The sequence below is a fragment of the Engystomops pustulosus genome, chromosome 8 (assembly GCF_040894005.1).
Source record: "Engystomops pustulosus chromosome 8, aEngPut4.maternal, whole genome shotgun sequence".
Taxonomy (NCBI): Eukaryota; Metazoa; Chordata; class Amphibia; order Anura; family Leptodactylidae; genus Engystomops; species Engystomops pustulosus.
The window spans coordinates 78187121-78199656 of NC_092418.1; the positions used below are offsets into that span (position 1 = coordinate 78187121).

Consider the following 12536-nt stretch of genomic DNA (forward strand, 5'->3'; position numbering starts at 1 on the left):
CATATTAATTTGCCTCCTGTGGTGTGTGCTTTACTGTGATTTCTTTCCTTGCCCTTCGCTGTCTCCCCATTGCCTCAAACTCCCCTTTGTTTGTTTGCAGCATTGAATTACCATGTCTCACTTGTTCCATTTAATAAATAGTAATATCGATGATTCAGCGTTATCATGGTTTTTATCTGCCGCTAGAATCTGAGGTATTTATGCTAATGTTCCCCACAGCCCAGAGGTACATGTTGATCTTTTTCTTATCCTGCTGAACTTGACATTTACTTTCATATTTTTGGCACATCGCTCTACACTGATGTGAGTATTGACTTTTATCTGTGCAGTGTGATTGTGTATGCTTTCAGACACTGCTAAACAGTACGATTAAGTCTCAATGGTTCATGGGGACATTTATTTTAAAGGATAGAAGGATTTTCAAAGCCTGATCCTTAGAGCACACTGGCCTCCATAATCCTTAAATGGAAGAATTTTGGAATAACCACAACTCTTCCACGACCTGACCTTAACGCAATTGAGCATTGCTGTAGAGGCTTAAAATAATCTGTCCACCAACATTCACCATCCAACCTCAGGGAATTGAAGATGTTCTACAAGGTTGAATGGCAGCCTATACCCAAATCCAGTTGTTAAAAACTTGTTGCATCATTCCCAAGAAAACTCATGACTGCTACTCATTACTGAGGGTCTGAATGCTTATGGCCATGTGCAGGGCCAGCTCCAGGTTTTAGTAGGCCCCTGGGCGACAGAACCTTAGTGGGCCCCTTTGTGGGCCACCCTCCAGTAGCCCGACGAGCGCAGCATAGAGGCAGCAAACTACCTGAGCCAGATGGGGATAATTTGTACCAGTATCTTAAAGCAGCACTGGTACAATTTAACCGGGGGGGGTCAGAATGGGCCCCTGCAGCACCCTGGGGCCCCGGCACTTGCCCGGGTTAGCCAGGTGCTGGCGCCAGGCCTGGCCATGTGATATTTCAGTTTCTCTTGTTTAATAAATTAGCAAAAATATCTACATTCTTCTGTTATCTCCTGTTTTTTTTGTTCAAGATGGGGTGCAGAATGGAGCAAGAAAGAAGTTGTCCACGGCACCTCAGTAAAATCACAATATCTTTATTTCATCTTGATGATAAAAGCATTACTTGTGTAGGAAAGCCTACGTGTTTCCAGTGTCTCTGCTGTTAGTCATGGCGTGATTAAGAGCAGAGACACTGGAAACGCATAGGCTTTCCTACACAAGTAATGCTTTTATCATCAAGATGAAATAAAGATATCGTGATTTTACTGATATTGTGATTCTGCCCCAATATAGTCCAGTTACAGAACTTTTTGATGTTTTCAATTGTCTGCAATGAAACAAAGAGTGAAAAATTTAAAGGGGTCTGAATACATTCAGTACCCACTGTTTTAACTGCACATTATACAAGCAATGGATGTACAATAGGTCTAAGCAAGCCAACCACTGGGAGATGAGTGGGGCAAGTGGGTTACAGGCTCGGCGTAATATACCCTCCCCTTCCCCCCGCAGCAGAACAAAGTCATCTGAGATTTGTCATCCTTTGATGGACACTCCCTGCCTGCCTCTTGAAGGGTCCTAATTTCCTTCCCCAAGGGTAAGGTACTTGGACCTTCCTAATGCTATGACACATCAGAACATGAAGTCATTGATGATTGTGGCATTGTGGTGCCATCGAATCCGACTGGGCCTCCAGTACGTTTGGACACCAAATATTGCTCCACTCCTATGTTTCAACTGGGAGTTCTGTGTATATACCCTCCCCAAGCATCAGAGTTTGTGATAAATCTGTGATAATAAGTGGCGCAGCAGAAGACTGGTCTAGTCGTACTCTCGTCTAATGTGCGATACATTGATGAATCTCCCCCAGTATGGCAATTGCTGCTGCTGCATGATAGAAAGTAGTTTTGGAATTGTGTACATTTGTTTGTGCTGCTTCCACACATTGCCAAAATTTATGTAGCATAGCCAAGGGTGGTCTCTGATGTGCCTGTTAGGAAAAAGTTTGTTGAGTCCAGCTTCAGACACAATCCACTACTATCCATAATTTATTATATCATGTTAAAACAATACCAAAATCAGCATGGAAAAACGCAAATACACAAAATACAGTGTGCCTGTAAAATGATCATTGACCAAACAAAACAGTCAGTCCACATCTGTATCCAATGTACATATTTTTGTAAATATAGCTTTTATATATCTTGTCATTCATGATTTTGCATTTCCAGTACCAATTTAAACTCCTCTTCAACATATGAAGTTGTAGAATAGAAATGACTATTCTGGATTGCAGTCTTAGAAGCAGGAGTCCTTGTTCATTGCTTTGCCTATAACAACCAGACTCTATATTGTGCTGCCTGAGTGCACTTTAGAAAATGGACTGTATAGCTCCAAGGCCATCTGTCTCCTGAGAGACGTTGAACACTTGATGTCTGTAATATAGTAAAATATCAGCTGTAACACAAAATATTAGAGGCATGATTGTTCCTCTTTAATGCTTAATCCATTAAGCGCCTGTTTCGGTATTTGTTTGAGGGCTTTTTCACTACTTAATAATGACTTTATATGTAATTGTACAGTGTATAATTGCTATGCTGTTTTCCACAGATCTGTATAATTATGCAGCACATTCTTACATGTTCTCTTTGTTCCAAGCTCTTTATTAGTTTAAGTACACATTACCGTAATGCCAGCGAGCACTTTTACTGTTCTTTGTGTGTTTGCCCTTTGACTTTGCAGTCATTTCATTCTTTTGATTTGTTATTTTTTGACATAACTTCTTCTTGTCACAGTTACATTATGCAATATGATGTGACTATGGCTTGTCACTTGATACATTTAACATGAAATTGATATTGCCTGAGATAATTATGATGGGTTAAAAGCTGAGAGTGCAATTGGCAGGAGTGCATCATCATTTATGTGCATCCACAGCCGCAACTTTATATAAAAATAAGAATATTAGATATAAAAAGGGTCAAGCACATTGACCTGAATATTGACACCATTTTTACAGAGCTTTAGACTATGTAGGCACCTTAGTAAATAAAAAGGCTTCTACTTTTCTTACCCTACATTTTTCATGGAAAGATTTTAAAGCTTATTTTGGTTATTTTGCATTACTTGTCTAGTGAACAAACTTTTCTGGTTGGCAGAGGTTTATCTTGTCTAAGTTTTATTTCCATACAGAGTATCATAGTGTATCCTCATATCCATCACTGTCCTCAGGTTTGCACTGAAACGTACAATATCAAATATCTAGGAGTATTTATCATAGGGGCAGCCATAGAAACTGACATGGGGACCCTAAAAAAGAGGAAGAAACCCAGATTAGGCTGGCTTCACATCATGTTTTGTGCTATACATTGTAAGGACACGTCAGAAGGATTATGACTTGTCCTTACAATGTACGGCGCAGACGTATCCCACTGTACGCCTATATTGCAGCAGCCACCGGTGTTTCCGCAGTGATGTCACTGTCCTAATATGGATTGAGACATTACCAGGTACTTCCTCCTGCCGAGCGACATATGCGCTCAGCGGGGCTGTAGGGAGAGATGCAATATGCTACATCCGCTCCCCATAGAAACCTATTGCTTCCGCAGAGCGCATACATTGCTCAGGCGGAGGCTGCAGGATGAAAAGAGGTAGTTTGCCGCTTATTTCCATCCTATTTTTTTGGTGTACTGGAAGAATAGTGGTCAGACGGAGGAAACAACTATACCTCTGTTTGCCAATGTATACACTAAGCGTATACTTTGCATGCTTTCCAGATGCATATGCGTATACCCAAAAGACGATGTGAACCCAATCTTTGCTATATTTTCTATGTTAATCAGGTTTATCTTAAGCTTTTCTCTTTTTTTCCTTAATATTTGCAATTTTTTTGGATCATTTGCATGTTTGCATAAAAAATTTGTGGAAAATCCAAAACCTGGAACATCCAAAAAAGAAACGTCTTGACTAAAGGTAAATGGCTCCCAATGGGTGGCTAGAATTCTTGCAGTGATCCTCTTTTTTTTTGGCTCTATAATAGTTGCAAAAAAAAGTGTCTCACGAATTAACCTGAGGGTTCCAAAAATTAGATGAGAAAATAAGCAACTAATTTCTCACCAGGTAGTTAGATCCTCTTATTTCTTCTTACAGTACAGTATATACTTGACAGATGAGTAGTAACAGAAAGAAACCACTAATTGTCCTGATTTGGAATTTTAATGCAGTTTTTTGTACTGAAAGGTAGAGCATTGAAGAGTTTCTTTTGGAGTTCCTGATTCATTTAAAGGGTATCTGGGACATTTGAGATCTACTGTATCTACAGATATGCCATACATGTCCAATTAACATAGTATTTCCTCAGAAACCTGACAGGATTCAGGGGTAGTGGACCCACTGAACCACTGTGGAACATGACGTTAGCTGGCATCTGGGAGCGGAGTCTAAGTGGTACCCAGTTTTCACCAGAGCCCGCCACAAAACGGATTGGACTTGCTGCGGCATGGTACCACGAGGTGCAGAATCGTGAGGCATAGATGCAATAGGGGACAGGCAGGAGGTCAGGACAGGCAGCACGGTATCAGATTCGGGGGCGTAGCGGTAGGTCAGGACAGGCAGCACATGAGCGAAGTCGAAGATGGAATCAAGGTCACAACGGGAAATCAGGATAAACACAGGGCACAGGGCAAGGAACACATCTGTCTTAATGGCATGGAAGCACAAAGATCCAGCAGGGGACACAGGAAGGGGATGGCCATTTATCAGGGCAGGCGGACGGCCAATTATGCCAATTATCAGTGCGCTGGCCCTTTAAATCTTACACAGCCGGCAAGCGCACACTAGGAGACAGGGAGACCGCCAATGGAACCAGGGAGGATGAGTGAGGCTTCAGCAGGGAAGAGGGGGCACATGGGGGCATCTGCGACCCAGAAGAGAGGTTACAGGAGCACTAGTGACAAAACCCACATTTTTTAAGAAAATTCTTTCCCTAAAAACCTATTATTTGCCTTTTAATTGATCATATCTGCATCATATTTTTCTGTTACACTCTTTGTTTTAGGAAAGGCCAATGGAGGCATTCACCTTCAGTTTCTTATTAACTCAATGTAATTGACCTATTGATAATGTATGGAAGGTTACCTTCTGTGATGAACCCCCACTCTCAAGTTACATCATGGGATGCACCTATGGTAGAGAGCCTCACAATTTAGCACATAAAGCCCTGCACACCTATGCAAGATGGCTCGTTTACTCTACATTTTACTCTCTCAGCCCCCCTAGCACTCGCTTGAATCCTCACTGCCACCAACTATATTTCTATTATTAAATTATAATAAGGCAAATAGATCGGAATCCCTCAACAATTTGGAAACCCAGATAACAAAGTACCAGCGGCGTGACTATAGTGGTGGCAGCCATTGCAGCTGCTTTTGGGCCCGCAGTATCAGGTGGCCCCATCATCCGACCTGACACTAAAGAATGGAGGATATGCACCTTAATATATCTACTGTTCTGGTTAACATGACTTAAAGGGAGATAACATAGTTACCACAAAAAAATTGGTGGATTCCTCCATTCACTTACACTACAGACTGAGCTATCATGTCTGGTTAACGAGTTAAGGCAGTCTTGTAATCCAGTGCTGCATCTGTATGTGATGTGTGTGTATCTGTGATGTGTATATGCTTTATTCCAAAATCTGCTATTGGGCCCTGCCTCTCCTAGTTATGCCCTTGCAGAGCACTTATCTACAATATTACTTGATATTGGTAATGTTATCTCTTTGGACACCCATGTTCTTTAAGGCTACAAGCAGAGACTTATTAAGCTTTAAGGATTAAATACACAAATGTGCAATGCAAACATAGAAACATACAATTGTCAGATAAAATGATTACAAGGAATATAGACATAATACATAAACAGTTATAAAGTTAAAGGGAATGAAACAAATAGACCTTATTACTGAAATAGCAGACCGGCCATCAGGTTAGACAGAAGGATTTCCCTCCCAATTCTCTACTATGGTGTCACTGAGAGGAGGATGGTCACCTGCTGACCTACCTAACCTCAATGTGTTACCTATTTGCATATGTTTTTTATGCCATAACTCTGGATAGAAAGATGGAATAATTGTGCAATGGCCTCCAATCAACTAGGCACCTCATTACCTTACACGCCATATTACACAAGAGGAGTCTTTGTTCACATTTCCGTATCAAATCCTTAAAGCTTAATAAATAGAGGTGTCGGGTGATCTTAAAGTAATTCCACCTGATCCTATGTTGTTAGTGGGTCCTCATAACTACAAATTATGTCTGAGTTATTCAAGATACATAAATTCCTTTCTGGTGGGTCTTTGTTTCTTAGCTTTTATGTAGGCTGGACCCCCCTCCCACGAACACACACACACACACACACATACACTGCTAAGTGTCTCCTTTTCATAAAGTTATTAGTACTATTGGTGAGGTGGGAACTTATCTGATTTTCTGCTCACCACTTTTCATGTGTCCTAAATGTAATTACCAATTGAAAGAGAACAATAAGCTATGGCCATATTTGTCTTATTACCACACCTTTCATTACATTTCCTTTATTAATAGCAGGAAAAAATATCTCCATTTAGTTTGGCTTGACTATTCTGAGAAGCTTTCTACTAGTAAAATGTAGAAAGCTACATGTGTATAGCCACTTCTACACAGGGGTTGTGCTCTTGCTCACGTAATGAGAGTACCACTCTATCCTAAACTAGGGGTGAATTTGCTTTTTTTCCATCATTAAAAGTTTCTAGTCTAGTCTCTGTGATCATCATTCTTTTCTATTACTGAACAAATCAATTTACTTGGCTACTAATTCCCCAGCTCTTTAAGTTTTTTTTTTCAGCTTTCATATTTATTTAGTTTAATAGCACATTATCTTCTTGTCCTGCATATTAAGTGTATAATAGCCCATGTGATCATTTTCTTATTATAATAATTTCCCCATGGCATTTTATCTTAATCGTTATTATCTCCCCCTAGAACTCTTCCCATAAGCCATTAAGTTGTGCCATATGACAAGTCTGCACAGCTTGCTGACATAAGGACTTTTTCCAAGATGAGCCTAATGCTTGTTGTCAGTGCGTACATATTTGTAATGATAAAGCATCTTTTTCATGCCAAAATGCCTGTCTTGTAACTTTCAAGTTTGCACCCTCAGAGAAGAAGTTCTGCTTTCCTTATGTCACTCCTCAGAGTGGATAAGAAGTGACAGCACAGTAAATGTTTGACATCTGAGTTCCCCTTGATATGTTCCTGTGCATTTCATTACCTTAATGCCATGCTGAGCGGGTGATTACCTGCAGCTATTAAAGACAATCATTGCCGCTGAATCCCATGCCTCTGCTCAATGCTTGGTGACCTCGCTCAAGTCTTTTTCCAACAGCCCCAAAATGGACACATTAAAGTTTAATGAGGAGAGGAGAATTGTTTAAAAATTATACCCCTACTGTTAAAATTTGCCTAATTTCCTAGCACTCAGCAGTGTTTTCTAATGCCAGTTTACATTATTAACTTTTGACATAATTCGGAATATTTTTTTTTACCTATGTTTGATCTTTTTTTTTCTATGCTGTTATTTAAAATTAAATATTAAATATTATTATATGGCATATATGGCATAGTGGCACACTTTGGAGACATTTATCAGAGCTTGTAGGCCACTTTTCTACCCCAAGCTGTTTTCTGCCCCATTCTTGCCCCACACCTGCACAGTTGCAATAGCCAGTGACTCTTCAAGGCTAAATGGTTAGTGGCAATTGGGCAGTTCTAGAATAGAATAGAATTGTTCACTGGAAAAGTCCCAACGAATAAATTGGGAAGCTGGGGGCAGGGCCATATCACAACAGACATTACTGGGGCCAACTAAGGCCACTCAGTGTGCTCCGGGACAACAGCTGATGTGAATTCCCACCTTCAGGTATCTGAAAATAGGTACATGATGTGTAAAAAGAAAATTGGTGACCAATTTACTACAGGCACATGCTTGTTAGTATTATTTGTCAGTGCTCAGTTTTGTCTGATTTATACCTTTTTAACAGGAGTTAAATCTCCAACAACCAAAATTACTAAATGCCGTGATTTATTTATTTTCTTTTAAAACCCTTTTTGTTCATGAGTTAAAGAGAGAGCAAGCAATTTGTGTAGAATACAATGACACAAGGAGCAGAGCACTGAGTCTTTATCTGCCTGGGCATACACAACAGTGATTATGTGATAATTAAAATAATAATTTAGTCATTACAAAAGTCTCAGAACCCAAATAGCTTACAACATCTCCAAGGCAAAACATTTCTTTTATTAAGTATCTTCCCTTTTGGAATAACTTCTTTTGTGTTTTTGTCTTTTTGAGTACACACATGTTTTAAGCTATAAATTAGGCACTCAGAAATGACCTTAAGCTTCTGATATTAACTGAAGATACTGTTGAATGATTTCACCCAAATAGCTGTAAATCTTTCTATTGTCTGTAAGTGTAAAATTCAGACTTTGGGGGACATTCATCAGGACTTGTACTACAGTTTCCTGGCATGCAAGCCCTGAAACAATCACAATTCTGGGAACACCACCAGGAAATGTGATTATTTCCCATTTTTTCCGCCTGAAAGGGGCATTCCCAGTAGCAGAGTTGGTTGGCGCAGGGCTGAAACAAAGGCGAATATATATATATATAATTAACCAGTATATTGTGAAGCAGATTAACAACTTCCAGATCATGTTTCTTTTATGGCCTGGTGCGGTGGCATCATTTAGAAAATCAACTTTGAAATTAGATGTAAATTGGTTGTATGAGGTCATGGAGGCGGAGATCTCTACATTGAAGTCAAGCTATCCTCATCTCATAATGAAGAAGATCTGGTTAGTGATGCATCTGGATGGTGGACCATTAATTACAGTGAAGAGGGCATTCTGAGGTGAGGAAAGCTTGACTTTAGTGTTCAACTCTCCACCTCCTTAACTTTATACAACCAAATTATATGTCACTTAAAATTAGATTTTGTGGACGATGCCACCGTGCTGGGCCATTAAAAAGACATGATCTAGAAGGTGTTCAGCTGCTTGATGACATACTGGTAGTGGTTTATCAGGTCAAATATGGATATATCTGATAATGAAAAACGGATCTTTCCACAGGGTTGGAGCCGCACATTGAAAACAGGCCTGCCGCCTCTTCTGACACCTTTGTTCTAGTAAATAATTTTGGAAGATGCATTTAAGGAAACCTATATTGAGGACTTGTACCATTACTGGATTTTGTCTGTATTTATAGACACAACCCCCAACTAGAAACACCCAGTTGTTAGTTCAAAAATTTCTAGGAAGAATAAAAAAAAACTGAAAAACACTGGGAAAACTACTGAAAAAGAACTTTAATTTTAAAGAAAAAACTATTATTTGTGAACATTGGGTTTGGATGACTTCTGAAGTGGCTTCCTCAGTCCACAAGTAACAAAACAATAGACATTATTTCTTATTCATTTACCTGTAACCAAAGTCATTATTAGAGTAACTAAACCTTTTCAGTATATTTTTAAATGCAGAAAAGACTAGTGTATATGATGATAGTTAACTGTAATATGATTCATTTACTAAAACAGCTTCTTTCTTCCTTTTAACTTTAACAGTGATGGGAACCTATGGCATGGGTGCCAGAGGTGGCACTCAGAGCCATTTCTGTGGGCACTCAGGTTATCACCCCAGGACAGAGTTCACTAGAAAGGAACAAATCCACCGAATCTTTCTGCAGTCCCAGGCAACTTAAGAGATGCTGCTCTCTGTGCTATTTTTAAGCGGCACTTCATTGGCTGTTTGGTACTGCAGGAAAAGTGAGAAGGTGTGGACAGGGCTACAATATCTTTTTGAGGTCCCCCTGCTGGACCCTTCATTATTCCTCTACAGAGAGACCCTGGGAGAAGCTACAAAGAGATTCTGAATTTGTCCTATTTCTTTCAACTGTAATGTTGTCCTTAAGGGGGCGATACGATTGAAAGATGTGGAAGAACAGGTAGCAATATATTACTGCTTAAAATGCCATGTTGGCACTTCATGATAAATTTGTGGATTTTGGTTGTAGCTTGGGCACTCAGTCTCTAAAAGGTTCGCCATCACTGCCCTATAGTGAGCAGTGTACCTGGAGTCCTGTACAGAGCACTGAGGCAGGGACATGAGGCTAATGTTTTGTTCTTTCCTTAGCTAGTGAATTTTTATGACTTCTATGGCTTAGAGTCTATGCTGCAACATTCTTAAAGGACATCTACCACCAGGATGAAGGATTTTAAACCAAGCTGGTGTATGCCCGCTCTGTCTGGGTCCACTCCTCTTTTAGCTTCTTATTACCATGTTTTTAGTAAAAAAAAAAAAAAGAGAGCATAAGAAGATAAAAGAAAAGCAGATCATGTCAGTGGGGGTATACACCAGCATGTAAGTGTGCTTGGTTTACAATACTTCATCCTGGTGGTAGATGTCCTTTAATGTGGAGATACTTTTCATCACTGAGACCCCCACTGCTCAGCAAGTTAGGTCCTATCCAATGGTTGAGCTGTATGAATAGTTTTAGTAGCTGCATTGCTGAGAAGTTTTAAGATGGAGCACACTACTTCTGCAAGTGCTTTAGGGCCATTTTCGATTCTCCCTGCTTTTCAAACATGACTATACTGTCAAAAGTAGACGAGAGAGGTTGAGGACCACTTACTGCAGAAAATAAAGACTTTTCTCTAAAATTTCTCTTGAATAACCTCACTAGCTTAAGGATTAGGAAATACTACAAGGCCACTTTTAGGAGGATAGCACACTGAATTAAAAGCACTGGTTACGTTGGTGCTACAACCATACACTAGTACATTTTTGTCCCTCCACCTTGTTTGCGTTCAAAGCGCTCTGTCCCAGTTTGCTTCCAGTGTGTGACCTCTAGTATATCCCGTGTCCAGAGTTTCTTACTACAGCCTGGATGGCCCTTCTTAGCCTCTCCCTAGCAGTGAACTTCCACTTATGTACTGGGCATCATCACTTGATCCACTCTCTCTCTCTCTTAAAGCCTCTTTTACATCCCTTTCCCCTTTTGATATCTTATGCTTTGTGGCAGACCAGTTTATTGATCTGATCTTCCACCATGTGTTCCTCATTGTTTCCACGCCACGCCAACCCCCCCCCCCCCCCGATTTCTGTTGTGTGCTAGCCAGCGCAGATGCGCCAAAATACGATCGTGTGCGCCAAAATCCTTGGGCAATTCATCGGAAAACGGAAATCATCGGGAAACCCGACGAAAATGTGCTCCGCGGACCCTTAGAAAATTAGCCCCTATATGTCTAACAATATTTGGAATTGCTAGATCTTACAGTATATAAGTTCTATAACAAAACTCAATGCTGAGCATTAGCCACAAAATGTATCTTAGTTTGATTTTATGATTCACAAAATGGTATGGGCTTTCTAAAGTAGGCAGAGTTATCACCAAGGTGGCCGCCACTGGAAACTATAAGTCCCATGATCCTTTAGTTCTATAGTAACAGCTCCTACCTCTCATGCTCTGCTCCCAGTGATGTAACAGTGCTGCCTAGCCCATCCTGATAACAGGTTCCCTTTAAGTTTATTGCAATGGCTTTTATTTCACATATACACTGTTTGGCTTCTAGCACTGAGACTTACAATTTCATTCATTATTCATAATGGGGGATTTATCAGAAGTACCTGGGAGCAAAACTGTTCAAGCTCAGCTTTCATCTTTGAAACTGCTGTTGGAAAATGAAACCTGAGCTCTGATTAGTTGCCATGATCAACTAACAAAGTTGTACTCTTAGGCAGTCTCTCCCATAGACTCCAATAGTAAAAGAAGTATAGACTTATGGCCTTTGTTCCGCAGCTTTTTCTATCATACACCCTACAGTATAAGGTGATGAGAGCAATGTCTTCCATATTCCATTATATGGTGCCGCTATAGGACACCATATTACCAAGTTCGTTTTTGGACTATAAGGCGCACAAAAAATCCTTTGATTTTCTCAGAAATCATAGGTGCGCCTTATAGTCCAATGCTCCTTATATATGAACCGCACTTACAGACAACAGCTGCCTTGAACTGTGCACAGGTCTGCCACCTGCTGGTCATTCATCCTTATAATCAGGTGCGCCTTATAATTATTACCATGGTAACAGAGCAGAAAAGTCTGTTACATCATTATTGGGAGCAGAGCATTAGAAGGAGAAGGAGTTACTGAGAACTGAAGGCTCATGGGATTTGTAGTTTCCAGTGGAGGCTATCTTAGTGATAACTCCGCCTACTAGCCGATAACATTTTGTGAAGCTCCATTTTGTGACTAATGAGTTTTGTTTTATTCATTTACTTATAGTATTATGGGATTTTGTATCAGACGTTCATATTCCTGGAATACCTTTTAACCTTTCCTTACACACACAATATCAATTATTTACTGAAAGTGGACCAACCCTTTAAATCCATAATACAGTGGTGTGTGGTGTGCATTGGG

The 12536-nt window shown here is 40.1% G+C and overlaps 1 protein-coding gene across 3 annotated transcripts in view; it reads left to right on the plus strand.

Moving 5' to 3' along the window:
- Nucleotides 1–12536, plus strand: part of SPAG16 (sperm associated antigen 16) — a 666704-nt gene that overhangs the window by 468612 nt on the left and 185556 nt on the right. The gene's annotated exons all lie outside the window — the stretch shown is intronic.